This window comes from Rhineura floridana, chromosome 1 (genome assembly GCF_030035675.1).
Source record: "Rhineura floridana isolate rRhiFlo1 chromosome 1, rRhiFlo1.hap2, whole genome shotgun sequence".
NCBI classification, from domain to species: Eukaryota; Metazoa; Chordata; class Lepidosauria; order Squamata; family Rhineuridae; genus Rhineura; species Rhineura floridana.
The window spans coordinates 81,971,050-81,989,832 of NC_084480.1; the positions used below are offsets into that span (position 1 = coordinate 81,971,050).

At 40.9% G+C, this 18,783-nt stretch overlaps 1 long non-coding RNA gene across 2 annotated transcripts in view; it reads right to left on the minus strand.

The window, feature by feature from the left end:
* LOC133376119 (uncharacterized) overlaps window positions 1–16,023 on the minus strand; it is a 36,904-nt gene extending 20,881 nt beyond the window's left edge. For both annotated transcript variants that reach the window (XR_009760406.1, XR_009760404.1), the window contains exon 1: window positions 15,805–16,023. This is a non-coding gene — a long non-coding RNA (uncharacterized LOC133376119). The remainder of the gene's footprint in view (window positions 1–15,804) is intronic.
* Window positions 16,024–18,783: the final 2,760 nt, after the last annotated feature.

Here is an 18,783-nt window from a genome sequence, read left to right on the forward strand (position 1 = left end):
ATGAATTTGCATAATTACTTTTTTAAACCAAGGTTAAGTGACCCACTTGGGACAACAGTCATCAACCATCCTGAACATTTTCAAATAGTTTAAATAAACTAATAAATTATGTGCTGGACAAGGTTCTTCCTAAGGGCAGAACATCATGCTACCTTGACATATACATGTTTTCAAACTCAAATGCAAATGTGAGGGTGAGTATTTGCAGGGGAGAATTGGTAGGAGGTATTTTACACTTTCCCAGCAATTGATTATCTGCTGCACATTCCTCCATTTGGACTTGTATCTAGTCTTGCCAGTAAAAATTGCTGAGGAGGGGGAATTATCAACTGGGGGAGAGATAAGCACATCCACTGACTCTCACCTGCGAATACCCATTCCTGCGTTCACAATATGTCACATGTAGAAGATTGATAAACCATAACAAAAAATGTTATTCTTTGATGTATAATAATAAAATGTTTTTCTACCTTCGGTCTTGCACTGGACATCTTGTATATTTTTCATAAGTTAAATGATGCAATGGAATCTGCTTTAGAGATAACTACTGTCCAATATGAGATACTATTTCAGACATCCATCATTATGTCAGATAGCAAATTACTGTTGCGCTAGAGTACAATATTTCATTTTCACATGTTGCAGTAGTGTAAAGGACATGCTGCACTGGTGAGACCTTTGCACAATTCTGGAGACAAGGAAGAGTCAGGGCCAGTGACAGCTTCTGTAAATGATATCCTGTAGGTTATTAGTGCTACCTGAAGCAATGGTTGGCCATGCAATCCTGCAATCATTTCAGCAGTAAAGAAAAGGAGTGTTTCTTTGGTAGACCCAAATAGTTCTATCACACTTATAATGGTGAATATGTGGTTAATGGTTGCCCTGCTAGTACCATTGTGCCTATCATTCATCCTTTGGACAGGGCAGATCTTGCTACTATCAACTTTCAGAATAAAACATCTGCCTTATTCCAACAATCAAGATTAATTATGCACAGAGAATAAAATTTATGGAATTAGCTGCAACAAGAAATGCCTACAGGATTGTAGGATTGTCAAGAGAAACTTGGGAAGGGGCATGGAGACCACAGTAGGGAGGAGTGTGACATTCCCATGTCTCTGGAATTACCACCTCCTGATACCTAAATCAGGAAACCCCCCAGGAAGTCTGACTCAGCCTGGGTCAGATATGGTCTCTGTTGCGCTGTGTGTATTTGTGTGTGCTTAATTTCGTTTAAAGCAACACCACAGCAACAGAGTAACAGCAGGTGTTGAAATGTGAGTGTGCCAGCATGTGCATGTGTTTGCCTAAGAAAGCAGGCTTTTACCCTACATCAGCATCACTGAGACTTGAGACTTAGTAAAATAAGAAAAGCTACTTTATTTATAGAAATACATAGTAGATAGAAAAGCAAACCTAGTTCTAACTAACTAACTAACTAAGTTGGAGGCATAACACCCAGGTGTAGGGGTTAGCCTCATGGCCTGGAGAAAGCAGAGACAAAGGGATGTCTCCTCTCTCCCCAACAGTCAGAGAACAAAAGAATGGAACGGGCGGAAGGAGGAGGGGCAGGTAAGCTTCCCTAAAGACATAACAGTCTAGCGACAGAAGGAAGTCAGTCAGAGCATCAGAGGTAAAGGTAAACAAGCCTATCCATCTGGAGGACCTTAGCTCTATCTCCCTTCTGGAGCACAAACAAAAGAACAAAACAGGAGTTGCTCTTGCCCCACTTCCAACAGTCTCTAAACCATGAGCTTCAGTCCCACCACCTTTTCCCCAAAAGGTGACCACTGGTGTAATCTGCCTGTAAACTTGGGGTACGTATAAGTACAGGACCTTAGGTTGGTAGCACGCTTGACCAAGCTGACACGTGGGATTTTGAATCAAACAAATAAACTTTATTATACACAAATGAGATAATAAAGGAATAACTTGCTATTGTTCCTATCTGACCTATCTATCTTGTTCTACTAAACCCAATGAAATCCTCCCCACAAATCCCAGCCCTTCTAACTAGATGTTCTCTTCTTGATCCCTAATCCTATCTAACTCTGACTGTCACAACCCAACGGTTTTTCTCTTCAAAACTCCCCACTCACTCACACACACACTCCCACCTGTCAGTCATACCTCATCTGCACCTACTAACATTCTATTAACACTTTCTTACCTGAACACAATTTCAAAACAGTCTAAACATATAAATAATTCTGATTTCATTAGGTGAAGATATAACCAAATGCTTTTCAGTGGAGCCAACTTGTACATTTCCAAATCAAGTGTAATCAAGTGATGGGAGGATTCAATAAATGTTACATGTGTCAACAAACTCCTTTCTAGCAAGCAGAAGCTGCATTCCACATTCAAATGGTATCGAAATAATAGCTGGCCTTTGTATTCTAAGACTGAAAATCTTATCTACAATCTCCCATAAATATTTCTGGCTTTTAGAATGACATATTCCATGAGCCAATAAACTTTAAATAGCAGTGTCCTCTTGAACACCTGCCTATAGGACAATCGTATTGTAAATGTCTTTTTATGACATTAAAAGTAATGCCTAGTATAGCAACTCTTGGAAATACTATTAAAATTAAGAGCTATCAGCATTTGCATTATGAATCTTGATTTCAAGGGGTTTATAACCATGCTTTTTTGAAATGCACTAATATGAACCTTGGGGATACAGCACAAACTGCTCTTGGCTTTTTCATGTTTGACAAATCAGAGTTTCAGTTGTTTCAAATGCTATTTTTCTTGAACTGTAAACATTCTCTCTTATAGAAAGGGATTTGATTTTACAGGCAATTGGTCCCATGTGTGGGCTTGTTTTCTTTTATTGAACTGTTTTAAATCAATGCTTTTAACAGAATTTTAATACATATTTTCAGACAAACATCTGCATCTGTTTAGGTATAATTCAACTGCATCGTAAGAGAATGATTATTATTTTTGATTAATGATAATTTTGAAGAAAATTCTTCACCCCATTGTTTGCGTATTTTCTGTGAGTTTTTACAATCAGCTGCTATAATTATTTGTTTCATCTGTCAATTTTATCCTGGCCATACACTTCTTTAAAAAATTTTTAACTTCATCATAATACCCCAACTCAATCGGTTCTATCAAATAACTAAGTGATTATATGGTTCTTTGAACTTTCACTTGGAATTGGTTAATATCACTGGCCTCATTGTCATTTATCCAAAGTAATAAGAGTGGCAGTGAGCTGAGCCAATTTAATGCCATCATTAAGGTAGCTTCTTTAGGGTAACTTAGGGTACCCAATGAAGGTACCGGAGCAGTGAGTGGGCAGGGTGAGTGGAAAGGGGAAGATACCAATTGGCCCTCTTCTTTGTGCAATGGGAATTGTGTATTTGTGTGCGTTTGTGTGTATACGACTGAATAGGGCTGGAGTGACTAGGGCTGGAGTGGATTTGCATTTCTGCTTTTCATTAGATAGGCTTTTCCCCCAGAAAGGAAATTTGTTTATTTTCTCCATGAGGAAGACATACAAACTCCACATGTGGCGCTCAGGTATCTCCCATAAGCTCCCTTTTAATAAGAAATAATATGAAGCAAAAAAGCAGCAATTTTGGGCATTTGCTTTTTTAACTGACTCAAAGGTAAAAAAGTTCTAAATGTCAAGGTAAAGTCATGTAATAAAAGTGATGAGAGCTGCTGTTTTTTATTATATTGTATTTTTTCTTGAAAATCAATAAAAATATTTTTTAGAAAAGAAAAAAAGAAACTGATGAGAGGTTTCTCTAGACTTTGCTCAGGACCAGTCAGCTTCAGCTCATGCATGAGGCTGCAATCCTACACACTTACTTTGGAGAGAGTCCCACTGAACTCAACTGGATGCAGTTCTGACATAGATAGACATACAAAAGATTGTGCTGTTGAATCTCCTATTTGCTGGTTGACTGCTAATGTTAGGACCACAGCACAACATAAGCACAGGAACAGAGTTTCAAGCTTTTTGTCACCGAAGCAATGAGCAGGATCCAAAATGTGCCACTGACACTTGATCATCCACATTTCAGAAAGCCTGGTAATTGCTATTTGGATAGCTATCTGGGGAAAGAATAGCTTGTTTCTAGCTACAATATACTGAAATTTGAATGGGTTTCCTTGAGTAATTTGTTGCATGCGATTGAGTAAATCTGTATCACATGCAACAAATAAGCAAAAAGAATGCATTGTTCATTATAAAGTGGGTATTCTGCTTTTTTATGAAGATGTTAGGAAGTATTTATATGAGAATACTATCCCTCAAATATTCAACTGATGCAGTATATCTTCCATACTCTGAATATAAGTTAATGATGAAGTGTAGAAATGATCTGGGAATGAAACACTGATAGAGAGAATGAAACTCAGATATGTAGACAACAACAACAGATGCCATCTGTTCACTTGTAGAATCACACTTGTTCATGGACCCCTAGAGAATCCAGCTATCCCCAATAGGGAAAACATTTTACAGTGATAACGAACAACAATAACAAAAAATAATCTTATTTCAGTCCAGAGTGATTCCCTCCAGGAACTGGGAAGGGAGAGGGAATTAAACAAAAATTTCCATTTTTTCTTCTAGAACTCAAAACAGATGGTCCCAGGCAAAACAGCAGTAAAACCTTGGCATATTTCCAGCAAGATAGAAGCAACTATTATATATATTATATTATATTAAAAGAAACTTCAGAGCAATATATTCAGATATGAAGGTTCCACACAACAGTTCTTATTGCCCCCTACCCTGACATCTCCAGATAAAGTTTTTAATCAACATCTTGAAACAGATTTACCTGCTTATTTGAGCATATTGAAAAGGATACTCCATTGGACCATTTCTATTTGTCAGGTTTTTTTTAAAGGCTACACATCTTTTAAAAAACCAAAACACAGAGTTATTATGAATTTGTGTTCTACACTAGAAACTGCTGTGGCACATGTACTATAACACAAAACCCTATCATCACTGAAAAAAATTAAAGTATTTTGAAACTGAGCAAGATGTTACAGAGATTTTTTAAAAAGTTTTCAAAAAGGCTAAAGTATGATGAATTGTATATTGTGATTCATTTTGTGAGTAACTTCTTAAATCTGTTTCTTACTCCTGTTCAGGGCCAGTTCTAAAGGGCAGCCAGGTGGGGCACTGGCTGAGGGCCCCTGGGACTACAGGGGCCCCTGTGGGACCCCTGTGCTCCCCTTCTGCAATCTGTGGCAGGATTGCTGCTGCGGATAGCAGGACAGGAGCTACAGAGCTGCCCGCCATTCCCCTGCTTCACCTACCTTTCTCTCTGCTGGTTTTTGCAGCTGCAAGTACTGCGCACGCAGGTTTGCCATCAATCAAGATGGCGGCTGAGGTTTCCCTAAGGGGCTGAAGCCTCTGCCACCACCTTGGTTGATGGCAGCAATGCACGCGTGTATCACACATGCGTGCCATCAACTAAAATGGCGGCAGAGGCTTCAGTCCCTTAGGGAAACCTCGGCCGCCATCTTGATTGATGGCAAACCTGTGAGTGCAGGTGTGCCACCAAAAAAAAGCACAGAGAAAGGTAAGTAGAGCGGGGGAATGGGGGGGTGGCTTGGGACCTCCCACCCTGCTATCCACGGTACCAGTCCTGCCGTGAATCCCAGAAGGGGAGTGCCGGGGCAGGCTGGTGCCCAAGGGCCCTGGCATGCCTGGGGCTGGCCCTGTGTCCTGTTAGGAATGTTCTGGCTAACCCTACTTTGGTTCATGCAGGATTTGAGGGGGGTAAAAGCCCTCAGATGTTCTGGAATACATTTTTCCCACCCCGCACCCTCTGTTTTCTGACTAGTTATGCATTCTTGAAATACTGTGAAAAGAGGACAGAAGCAATGCTGATCTATTGACAAACTCAGAGGCACAGGAAAACCCTGAATTAAATGTTATCTTCTTCCTTGGCAGACTTCCCTTTTGACTACCAGAACAATCCCATTGTTTAGAGACAGCATTAGAAAGTAAACTAAGTTTTTCACAAAGTGGCAGTAAGAAACATACACAGAATGAGATCACCTCATAACTCCCAAACTCCTTGTTTCCAAATTGCTTGATAAGAGAAAAAAGTGTATTTAAGAGCAGGGTTTTGAGATCCAAGATGGCGATCTGAGCTCCAACATGTAACTATGCTTTCAAGGAACGCAGTGCGAGCCTTCAGGCCACAGGTTGGGAAGAAAATCTCTGCCTCAGTGCAAATCTTGAGGCAAATAGATTCCTTCCTGCTGTTTGGGCAGAGCTACTTCACATCACTTCATCTGTATTCTACTTCCTACTTCATTCATTCATTGGCAATCACTTGTGGCTGAGTGATCCCACCGGTAGTACATGCCCTGGTCTCCTCTCGCCTAGACTACTGTAATGCGCTCTATGTGGGGTTACCCTTGAAAACGGTCTGGAAGCTGCAACTGGTACAGAATGCGGCGGCTTGCCTGATTAAAGGCAGCCGCCAGCAAGATCACATCACTCCAGTGCTGAAGGAGTTGCACAGGTTACTGGTTGTTTTCCGGGCCCAATTCAAGGTGTTGGTTTTGACCTTTAAAACCCTATACGGTTTCAGCCCAGTCTATCTGAAGGAGCGCCTCCAACATCATCAGGGATGCCGCTCAACAAGATCAGCCTCAAAAGGCCTTCTCCCTATCCCACCAGTTAAAACAGCTAGACTGGTGAGGACTAGAGAGAGGGCTTTTTCAATAGTGGCCCCCACCCTGTGGAACTCTCTCCCAAATGATCTCCACCATGCCGCCTCTATGATGATCTTCCGCCGGGCCTTGAAGACCTGGCTCTTCAGGCAGGCTTTTGGGGTGGGTTAGGTTTTATTATTATTGTTGAGATTTTTAATATTTTAATGTATTTGTATGTTTTTATTTTGTACGTCTCCCAGAGTGGCTGGACAACCAGCCAGATGGGTGACTAATAAATTTAATAAATAAATAAAATAAGATTGTCTTCCAGGGTAAGGTCTTTAACAGTGGGTCCGTAAGTGACTGTGGAGACCAATTCTGGATCCACACAGCATCCCACAGTGAGGACATAGGTTTCCAGATGGAAGATGGTCACAATGAGGATTTGCTTGACATGCCTTCCGCTTAGCTCGTTTGTCCCTTTCACCCTGTACTCGTGCTTCTTCAAAGTCCATAGCACCTTTGATAATGGCCGGCCTCCAATTGGGACGCTCATGGGCCAAGGCTTCCCAGTTCTCAGTGCTTAAATTACATTTTTTTAGATTAGCTTTGAAAACATCTTTAAACCTCTTTTGCTGTCCACTGATATTCCCTTTTCCATCCTCAAGTTGGGAGTAAAGTAGCTGCTTTGGAAGATGGTGATCAGGCATTCGAACAACATGGCCGGTCTAGCGAAGTTGATGTTGGAGGATCATTGTTTCAACACTGGTGGTCTTTGCTTCTTCCAATATGCTAACATTAGTCTGCCTATCTTCCCAAGTAATTTGCAGAATTTTCTGGAGGCAGAGTTGGTGGAATCTTTCAAGAAGTTGGGAGTGGTGTTTATAGATGGTCCATGTTTCACAGGCGTACAGTAAGGTCGGTAGTACAATGGCTTTGTAAATAAGCATTTTGGTCTCCCTGCGAGTATCCCGATCCTCGAACAGTCTACGCTTCATTTGGAAGAATGCGGCACTCGCAGAGCTCAGACGATGCTGAATTTCTGCATCAATGTCAGCTTTCACAGAGAGATGGCTGCCAAGATAAGAAAAGTGATCGACATTCTCCAGTGTCGCTCCATTAAGCTGGATTGATGGTGCTACAGAGGGATTGGTTTGCACTTGCTGATGAAGCACTTTGGTTTTTTTTATGTTAAGTGAGAACCCAAGCTTTTCATATGCTTCTGCAAGGACATTTAGGATAGTTTGAAGATCTTCCTCTGAATGTGCGGAGACTACATTATCATCGGCATATTGAAGTTCTACGACAGAGGTTGTAATTACCTTACTTTTTGCTTTCAGCCTACTGAGATTAAAAAGCTTTCCATCTGTTCAATATGTGATTTCCACGCCAGTGGGAAGTTTCCCCTCAACAAGGTGTAGAATCATGGCGATGAAAGTAGCAAATAAGGTCGGAGCAATGACACATCCCTGTTTGACGCCTGATCCCACTTTGAATGGATCACTTTGAGAGCCATTGTTATCCAAAATTGTAGCTGTCATGTTGTCATGGAGGAGTCGCAAAATATTCACAAATTTATCAGGGCATCCAATTTTCAGAAGGATGGTCCAGAGAGCTGGGCCTAAAATAGGAAATCTCTGCTACCTGTCATTTATTACAGCAATAAGGACCTTCTGTCTCTTTAGTTTAGTCATAAATGGGTTAGTGTACTAATGATTAATACCAGGGCCGGCCCCAGGCATGCCAGGGCCCTTGGGCACAAGCCTGCCCCAGACCCCAGAACTACCCTTCTGCGATTCGCAGCAGGATTGCTGCCGCATATCACAGGGCAGGAGTTTTGGAGCCCTGCCATTGCCTCGCTTAACCTACCTTTCTTGGCTGTGTTGTGCGGTTGTGCATGCAGCACACAGAGCATGTAGGGCTACCCTCAACCAAGATGACAGCCGAGGTTTCCCTAAGGGACTGAAGCCTTTGCTGCCATCTTGGCTGATGGCGCATGTGTGCCTGTAGCCCCAGGTGCCCTCAGCCTTTGGAGCTGGCCTTGAGTAATACTGCCAAATACCCAGTACTTTTGTATAGCTATTCTTGTTTTTTCTTTCAATAACAGAAAGATTTGCTTTAGTCAGGTTTGGACCTTCATTTCTTGGGTTATGCGCACAATATTTAGGCACATTTTGGGGCAAAGCACCTGGTTTATCCCTTGCAAAAGATCCCCCTCCTCTGAAGGAGGTGTGTTTAATTAATTAAATTTATTTTCTGCCCTTCCTCCCAGAAGGAGCCCAGGGCTGGAAACAAAAGACTAAAAATACTTTAAAACATCTTAAAAACAGACTTTAAAATATATTAAAACAAAACATCTTTAAAAACTTATTAAAATAATACATCTTTAAAAATATCTTAAAAAACAATTGCAATACAGATACAGACTGGGATAAAGTCTCTACTGAAAATACTTGTTGAAAGAGGAAGGTCTTCAATATGAGCCAAAAAGATAACAGAGATGGTGCCTGACTAATGTTTAAAGATAGGGAATTCCAAAGGGTAGTGCCACTACAGTAAAGGTCCACTTCCTATATTGTGCAAAATGGACCTCCTGATAAGATAGTATCTGCAGGAGGACTTCACCTGCAGAGCGCAGTGATCAACTGTATATATAAGGGGTAGAGAGTCTTTCAGATGTCCTGGTCCCAAGCTGTATAGGGCTTTGTACACCAAAACCAGAATCTTGAACTTGGCCCAGTAAGTAATGGGCAGCCAGTGCAATTCTTTCAGCAGCGGGGTGACATGTTGGCAATCCCCCCCCTCAGTGACCAGTTGCGTCACCCCATTTTGCATCAGCTGCAGCTTCTGGACCAACCACTTTGGGGGAAATCATGCTCTTTAAATGTGAGTTGGATGTGCTTTAAATGTATTGTGTGGATCTCTTCATAAATCTTGCCTGCAGCTAAATTGTTTTAATTAATTTTTAAAAAATGGAAATCAGCTAAAAAGCTTACTGGGTGACCATGGGCTATTCACCATCTCTCAGCCTAATCTGCCCCTCAAAGTGAAAACAACAGAGGGGGACCATGACCAGCCCAAGGAAAAAGGGGCACACTTAAAATGTAGACAAAATAATAATGTACCACCACAGTGTGAAATCAGATACTTATGGGGATATAGTATGAAGAAATATGTATATAGGTATGACTGTCAAAGATGTTTATTATTTACACAGCCTGTAAAGATATTCACTAATAGGCAAAAAAAAACTTGTGGTTTAAGAATGTACCTATAGCCCACAGATATTTCTATCAAACTTTAAAAAGCAGGGAAACTGGGCAGCTATAGTGAATGCACCAGGGGAGCAAGAGACCTGACCTCCTCTCTGAGATATTGGACTGCCCTACAAATTGGTCAAAATGCAAACACCATTTGGGTTGGTCTTTCACAGTCCAATCCATTTCCTGTGTAGCTGGGAAGAATTTGGTAACATGTATCTCTGAGCATATGGTGAGCGGTAGCAACACCTGCAGTCTCCAAAGATGGAGAATTATATTTTTGTATGTTTGTTGGTGTTGGGTTGGTGTTGTTGGTACTTTGCTTCTTTTCTGTGTTGCTACTGTTTCTACAGAGAATCTAACCTAGAAAATTATATTTCTCTCATTATTCATCATAGAAATCTGTGTCAAATGTACTTTTATTAAAATAATTTTATTGGTTGATGTCATATAATAGTGAAGATAGCCTTTTTGTTGCAAACTGGAGGTTATGCTCTGTTTCTATTTTGGGCGCATTAACAGTTGAATTTGAAACTGAAGTTTGATGTAAAATTAGACAGATTACAATATGTTAGTACTTAAGCAATGACTCCAGCTGTTGGAAAAAGCAAACTTGGCCTGCCCAAGATTCATGTTTTCAGTCTGCTATGCTTATACTACTCCATTTAAGGAAAAGTGGGCATGATCAATTAAAAACATAGTACAACTAGAGTTTTGGTAGAATATATTTCACCTGCCACTGTTGTGTGATCCAGGCGAGGGGAGAGTTAGATCAGGGAGGGAGTCAGATGACTACAAGGATCCTTGGGAAGCTGAAAGAGGGGAGACGAGTGGGGAGGGTTCTGGCAGTGCCCAGACTCCCCTGTCTAGTACTTCCACTGAGAAAGATCCTGCCCTGCCTGTGAGTCCAACGCCTGAGCAGTTGGGAAGCGACTCTCCACCCATGCGAGCTACTTCCATGAAGGAATTCCCACCAGGCACTTTAAATGCTTCGTAGCCAATCAGCATCCTGCTTCCAGAGACCATGCCATCACCTAGCAAAACCCCACTGTCAGATGGATCATCTGAGACTCCCCCCCTTGCCCCATGCGATGAGGGGCAGGAAGAGAGACTTTCAGAGGGTAGTACTCAGGCAGAGCCGCCGTTTACAAGCCAAAACCTTCCCTACTTCCCTTACTTCAGCCAGGTATTTTTTTAATTTTTAAACTGCAGAAGATGAAGGTCAGAGTATGGGGCAAGGTCAGTAATAGGATTACAGGTACTCTGTGAACATGGCTGATTTTTAATGAAGTTCAACAGATTATGAGAACTCTGACAGAAAAAAGTCCAAAAGGAGTCAGTTTTTTCTGTCTCTCACTTTACACTTTGAACTCTTGGTTCTCTCTGACTGTAGTCCTGAACTCAGAAACGCTTGCTTAACAACCCTCTAAATTTTCATGGTGATGCACAAAACAGTGTTACTGACCTTGCCCCATACTCTGACCTTCATCTTCTGCAGTTTAAAAGTTAAAAAAAAAATGCCTGGCTGATTTTTAATTAATTTAAGAAATTTTGGCTTGAACAAAATGATAATGTCTGGCATGCTCAGTAAGAACCAACTGTCAGTATTCTAAAAGCCAGACTCACAGCTGCTTGGCTTGCCTAACCAGGGGGCCACACCCACACCAGACTTTGATTTCACATGAGGCAATCATGGCTTCTCTCAGAGAATCCTGGGAAGTATAGTTTGTGAAGCATGCTGAGAGGAGACTCCTATTCCCCTGACAGAGCTCCAGTGGCCAGAGTGGTTTAACAGTCAGCCACTCTGATTAAAGCTCTGTGAGTGGAACAGGGCATCTCCTAACAGTGACACCTAAGTAAGGCCTGCCCAATTGCTTCAAAAATAGGATTGGAGTGGGAGAGAATGATTTACAACACAAACACAATCCTTTGCTATGTTCACTCACAAGTCCCATCGATTTACAGCACAATCTTAACCATGTCTACTCAAAAGTAAGTCCTACTGAATTCAATGGAGTTAGCTCCCAGGTATGTGGAATTAGCATTGCAGCTTTACTCCAAAACAAATTTCATATTGGGAAGGTTTCAAAACAGGCTAAGAATTAGAAAAATAAACTGCCCTCTTCAACAGCCCCGGAAAATGTAAACTTGTCTGATTCCTTAGAAAATTATAACACATTGTAATGGCATCGTAAGCTGCATGTACACTTTTAAAAAAATTATGTTCACATTTTTTTTGAAAGATAAAATGTATAATATACTATTTTTGCAAGTAATTAAAAAAACCCTGCATGTACACTTTTATTATAATCAAAACTGAAATTGTTACCTGTGCATGCCTACTAAGATCTGCTGTGAACTGTTGTTCTAGATCTGCAAGCAGAGAGAAAGGGACTTTTGCTACTGCTGAAAACTATAAACTTACTCAATTTATGAGATTTTCAGACAAGCAGGAAAAGGCAACAGTTTTCTGAACTTGCAATTATCTGGAGGTCAACAAATCCCTTGTAAATCACAACCCTGACTTGACTTATTGGCTACAAACATGAAAGGGCAGGGTTAGAGCAGCCAGCTACAGAAGTTGTGTGGGGGGTGGCTGCCATTTTTGTGTATATCTCTTGAACCAGACCACCTAGAAACCTAGTCCAGAGATTGGGGTGTCTCACCCAGAGACGACCCCAAAAATCCAGAGTCTCTGGCCAAAAACCAGAGACCTGGTAACCCTATGACAGATTCACACACTCAGGATCTAAATAGACACATACTAACACTGCTTGACTAAAAGAAGGAGAACCCTTTTATCTCCCTCCCTCACACACACTATCCAAATAGTCTTTCTTTCTTTCTTTCTTTCTTTCTTTCTTTCTTTCTTTCTTTCTTTCTTTCTTTCTTTCTTTCTTTCTTTCTTTCTTTCTTTCTTTCTTTCAAAACTCTCACACGTTCTCTCCCTCTTTCCCCCCTCCCATGTACTCCATTAATCTGTTATCTAACATCCACAATTTCTTCTTCACAGGCATTGACACAGATTAGACTCTCCAGTGCCACCCTTTTACTTTTTTGACAAAGCAGCTGACTGGGTGATGAGGAGTGAGGGCAGATAATGAAAGGATAATTTGAGAGCCAGTGTGGTGTAGTGGTTGGAGTGTTGGGGAACCAGGGTTTGAATCCCCACTCAGCCCTGAAGCTCACTGGGGGAACTTGGACCAGTCATTATGTCTCAGCCTAACATACTTCACAGGGCTGTTGTGAGAATAAAGAGGTTGTTGTTGTTGGTGTATGAGTGAGTGAGAGCACTATGTATGCTACCCGGGAGGGAAATTGAATATAAATGTAGTAATATAAATACATACATACTAGAAAGGGAAGAAGCAGAGAGGCACAAACCAAGATAGAGAAGGTGGCAAAAGGATACAATAAAAGAAAAAGCAGTGGGGGGAGGGGGTAGAGGAAACAATGGAAAGTCATGGACCATGCCTAGAATGCCTTGCCTAGGCCTTGCTTCTTAAAATGCTTATTCTGGTCATTGAAAGAGTGAGTATTTTTTTTTAAAAAAAACCAATAGCAGGAGACAGATAGGGGCAGCCAATTGGATTGGGGTGGTGGTCCTGCCTTTCTGCAATGAAGGTGAGTAGTCCAGCAGCCGAACCTGACTGCTGGGCTCAACAGGTGCTCTAGATGAGTGCTTACTAGACTTTAGGCTCCCTTCAGAACAGTGCATGTGATGCCACAGTGAGGCCTTTTTAAAATATGCCAAAGCAGGAAGCAGCAACTACTGCTGCCTTCCCCTCCCTCCATATCTGCCAGAAATATTTTGAGTAGCCATGAGGGGACAGGGCAAGATACCACCCATGAAAATGGAACCAAAAATTGCTGCCTGTGTAACTGGTCTCATTCTGAGTCATGGTATCACCAGCCCTTGCTTGAAAACTAGGCGTTTCCTGAACATAGTAACGTGCAGCATGGAGTCATTTTTTGAATACATTTTTCTGTTTCTTTATCATTAAATTTGGTGAGAGAAATCACCTTTAAAATGATCTTATCAGTTAAACCACTTAAACTGTCTTTCTCATTAAGAAGTGAGCAATGTTTTGGATTCAGCTTTATCATTCCTTTCCATCTGTATGCAGGTGACTCCCTTTCATACTATTGCAGCCAGCCTGAAGGTTACATGCATAACCTTTGATGTCCATTATCTTATTTTATGTAGGCCTTTTGAAGTTTTGTAGGCCTAGTAAAGTTCTTTGGGGAACAGCATCATTGCTTCAAAAATCCAATTACAGTTTTTTGAATGAATATTGTTTCCCCCCTATAAACAAAAACTTTCAAATTCCCCCCCAGCTTTATTTGCAGATATCAAATTATCAGTCTATGTGAGTCTAGATATACTGCTGAGACATGTATATACAAGTTTATCCAATGACAATCTGCCAGCTGGTTATCAGGAGCTTTTAATAATGTAGCATACTCTAGCCCAAAGAGGAAATTTAATACAACCCAGCTGAATATTTCTTACAGCCTATTACATCTGGTACATTGGGATTTTTTTTTTGAACTCCTCAAGGGAACTGAGCTTGAGCATGAACTCCTTGCCACGTACCATAGGAAAACACACAGTATTGAAGAGTGAGGAAACATTTTGTGTTCAAAGGATTTATTAATGGCAAACATCTCTCAACATTATGAAAACTTAAGGATTTATGAGCTCCATTTGTTAAGAGAGGCAGTAAATGAATACCGCATGTTTATCTGATATTGGCCCTGACGTTTTTCTAATATATATTTTTTCCAAGTTTGAATTAGGTTGCTTATATCAGACTGATAAAAACAACAACTCAGTATGGAAACATTTCCCACAATCCTCTAGTCCAGTGTACTATTACAGATTTTAGCTGTGGGAGAAGGCAAGGTTAGGAGCAGGTCTAAAGGCCCATCCGTAGCTATGTTCAAGATTAAATTGCTCCAAAACAGTGCATTTTAAGAACATCTGCTGTGCGGCTACATTTTTATTTCATATTAACTTTAGCAGTTTTTATCAACATAGGACAAACAGTTGACTTTGTTTTTGAAGCAAAGGGATTTGTAACTTTAGCATAGGGAGAGGAACCTCCAGGTGTTATTGGACTGTAACTTCCAACAGGCTCAGCCAGCATGGACAATGATCAGGGATGGTGGAAACTGTAGACCAATAACATCTGGCCACAGGTTCCCCACCCCTTCTTTAGCGTTGTTGGATGTTGTATCTGGCGCAAGCAGGTGCCCAGGATGCAGAACAGAATAGTGACAGGCTAGATTCCAGTTGACGCAATGAGCCAGACAAGTAATAAGTTTTAAGAGTCACTTTACTGACAATAGAATATATCACAAGCTCTCTCTCTGTACAAACTCCTCAACCCCCACACCAACTGGCCAGATCTGCCAAGTCTTATAGATAAGGCCAGCTGGTTGCCTTGGATACTTGTCCTTGAGATCTGCACGGACTCTGAGCGTCTTGGCCTTGTAACTCTGCCATGGAAAAAATACTCTCAGGAACCCTTTACTTGCCAACATTCCCCCACCTATTTTTTCCATAGCCTTCTTGCTTAGCATTTCACACATTATATCACATTTCAACAATACATTTCAGATTGTTACAGATTCACATTTTCACTTCTTTTCATGTCATTTACATTTACATTTCTTGCATTTACTTATATCATTTTCTCCACATGATACATTTCTTTTTCTTCAGTTTACATCAGCATCATTTGTAATACAGTTACTACATTGCATTAGAATCTCAGCATCACTTTTATTACATTTCATTACTCTTCATGATTTCCATCATCCCACTTTTTCCAGTTACTGAAGTCTATATGTTTAATGGAATTTATTTTAAATCTAACAGGTGGAATACCTTTGGTTGTTCTCTCTGATCTGCGTGGTTGTATTTCTGCCTTAGTGTCTGTGTCTGTGTCAGGCGATTCCTCTGTTTCTCTCTCAGAGCTAGAACTTGATTCACTACTGCTGCCTGTTTCTTCTTGTTTTATTGGTACTGTATCTGCCTGTTCTTGTTCATTACTAACTTCAGTGTTTCCCAACTCCACATATGTTTTCTCTTCCCAATCCTGCTCTATTGCTTGCACGCTTCTGCTTAACACCACAGACCTTTGTTTTGGCATCCAAATTCTGTAATACGTGTTTTCAAATCCCAGCATGTACCCTTTGTCTGCTCTCCTTTGCAGCTTCCCTGTCCTTTTGTTTTTGGGAACATGTACCCAGCATTCTGCTCCAAACCTAATCAAATGTTTTAATCTGGGTTTTCTGTCATACAATTTCTGATAAGGAGACATTCCAGTGGCCTTATGGAATATTCTGTTTTGAATGTAAGCTGAATACAGAACACACTCTCCCCAGAAACCTTGTGTTAAAGAGGAGTCACACAGCATTGATCTTATTGAGTCCTGAAGCAACCTGTTCCAGCGTTCAGCTAACCCATTCTCATGAGGACTATAAGGGGCTGAACTCCTGTTTTATTCCTCTTTTATCCAAGTATTCGGTAAAAGAGTGTCCTAAGAACTCTCCTCCTTGATCTGATCTTATTCTCTGTATTTTGACACCAAACTGCACTTCAATTTTTGTAATAAATCTTTTCAGTTTCTCTGCAGCTTCACTTTTAGCTTTTAGTAAATAAACAGTGCAGAATTTTGAAAAATCATCAACTATTGTCAGGAAATATCTTGCACCCCCCTGAGTAGGTTGAAATGGCCCCACTAAGTCCACGTGTATTAATTGATAAGGTGCATTTGTGCTGGGCATGGCTTCTTTGTTCTTTGCAGCCACAACTGCCCTAGTTTGTTTACACATGTGGCAGTCTACATATTTTTCACAGTTTCTCAATGTCACATCATTACTGTTCTCTGTTGTTTTCACCACATTTTCATATCCTATATGGCCTAGTTTTCTGTGCCATAAATGAACACAATTATTATGGGGTTTCTTATTAGCACACATGAGTACATGATTTGTTTGTTTCACGTGTAAGAAGAACAATGAGTTCCTCACTATTCCTTTCATGAATATTTTTTCTCCTCTCATTACATGCACTGAACCCCTTTTGAACATCACATTGAACCCCATTTCATTGAGTTTTGACACAGCCATAATGTTGCATTCAATGTCAGGAATAAACAGCACATCTGTCATAATCGTATTAAAACCTGCTAATTTCACTGTACCCCTACTTTTGATAAGTTTCTTAGTTCCATCAGCCATTATCACATGATCCTCTACGTCACAAAATGTATGAAACATGGATTTATCTTTGATTATACTATTTGTTGCCCCACTGTCAATTGCCCATAAATCTTTACAGTTATTTCCCTGCTCATTGTTCATACATTGCTTATTCTTACTAGCATAGATCACCTGTACACATGGTTTTCTTCCTCTTTCTCTTCTTCTTGCTTCACAATTCCTTTGAAGATGTTGCTTGGAACCACAAAAATAACACGCTTTTTGTTCATACAGTCTCTCTTGTGCTGCTTTGTTGTTCAGCTTTCCCAAGTTGTGTTTAGACTCAGTCCTTTCTTGCTTTGCCATTTCTTGCCTTCTTTGAAATTCTTGTAAAAGTTTTCCTTCTATATAATCCATATTGAGATTTGCATCGTCCATTGCTTCCAAAGAGCTCACCAGACTATCATAACTTGAATCTAGTGAAGCTAATGTGATATACACTTTTTGCGTTTGAGAATGTTCAATTTCATGTTCTGACAACTCAGTAAACAGTCTGTTTATTTCCAACAAATGCTCTGACATGGTTGTATCTCCAGATAAGCGCATCTGATACAATCTTCTGGCAAGATATATTTTAGAACTGGCAGTCTTTTTCACATGAATATTTCTTAAAGTTTCCCAGGTTTCCTTAGCTGTTGTTGCATCACGCACGTGCAGTAATTGAGAATCATCAATAGCAAGAACAATTAACGCCTTTGCCCTCTCATCCAGCCTTCTCCAATCTGCTGGAATAGGCACCCCGGCGGGTGGGTCTTCTGCGATAGCTTTCCACAGGTCTTCTTTCACTAGAAAAGCCTGCATTCTCTGTTTCCAAGTGCCATAATTTTTCCCTGTCAGCCTTCCCAAGGGGATCCCGGCCGATAACATAACAGACATACTTTCACTTTTCACAGTTCACCGCCTTTGTAATTAGAGCTTCTCACCTCTGTCCTTCAGTCAGGTTTTTTTTTTCCCACGGCTCTCTCACAGCTTTCAGCTCAGCTTTTGGTTTCTCCATCTCTCTGCTGTTTTACTCACTGGTCTGCAGTTCTGGCTTTTCTCTGCCGCTTTTCTGCAATCCTCCGCTCCAGGTAAACCTCAGCACCAGGTAACCATCAGCACCAGGTAAACATCAGCACCAGGTAACCATCCTCTGCTACCACTTGTTGGATGTTGTATCTGGCGCAAGCAGGTGCCCAGGATGCAGAACAGAATAGTGACAGGCTAGATTCCAGTTGACGCAATGAGCCAGACAAGTAATAAGTTTTAAGAGTCACTTTACTGACAATAGAATATATCACAAGCTCTCTCTCTGTACAAACTCCTCGACCCCCACACCAACTGGCCAGATCTGCCAAGTCTTATAGATAAGGCCAGCTGGTTGCCTTGGATACTTGTCCTTGAGATCTGCACGGACTCTGAGCGTCTTGGCCTTGTAACTCTGCCATGGAAAAAATACTCTCAGGAACCCTTTACTTGCCAACAAGCGTGTCTACTTTGTACATTGTCCCATTTACTTGTATACACCAATAGTCACTGAGAGGATGCAACCAGAGCATTGACTAGAAATATAGGTGTTTCCAAGGAATATTTGCATGTAAGCTGCTGAATTGTAACTGAA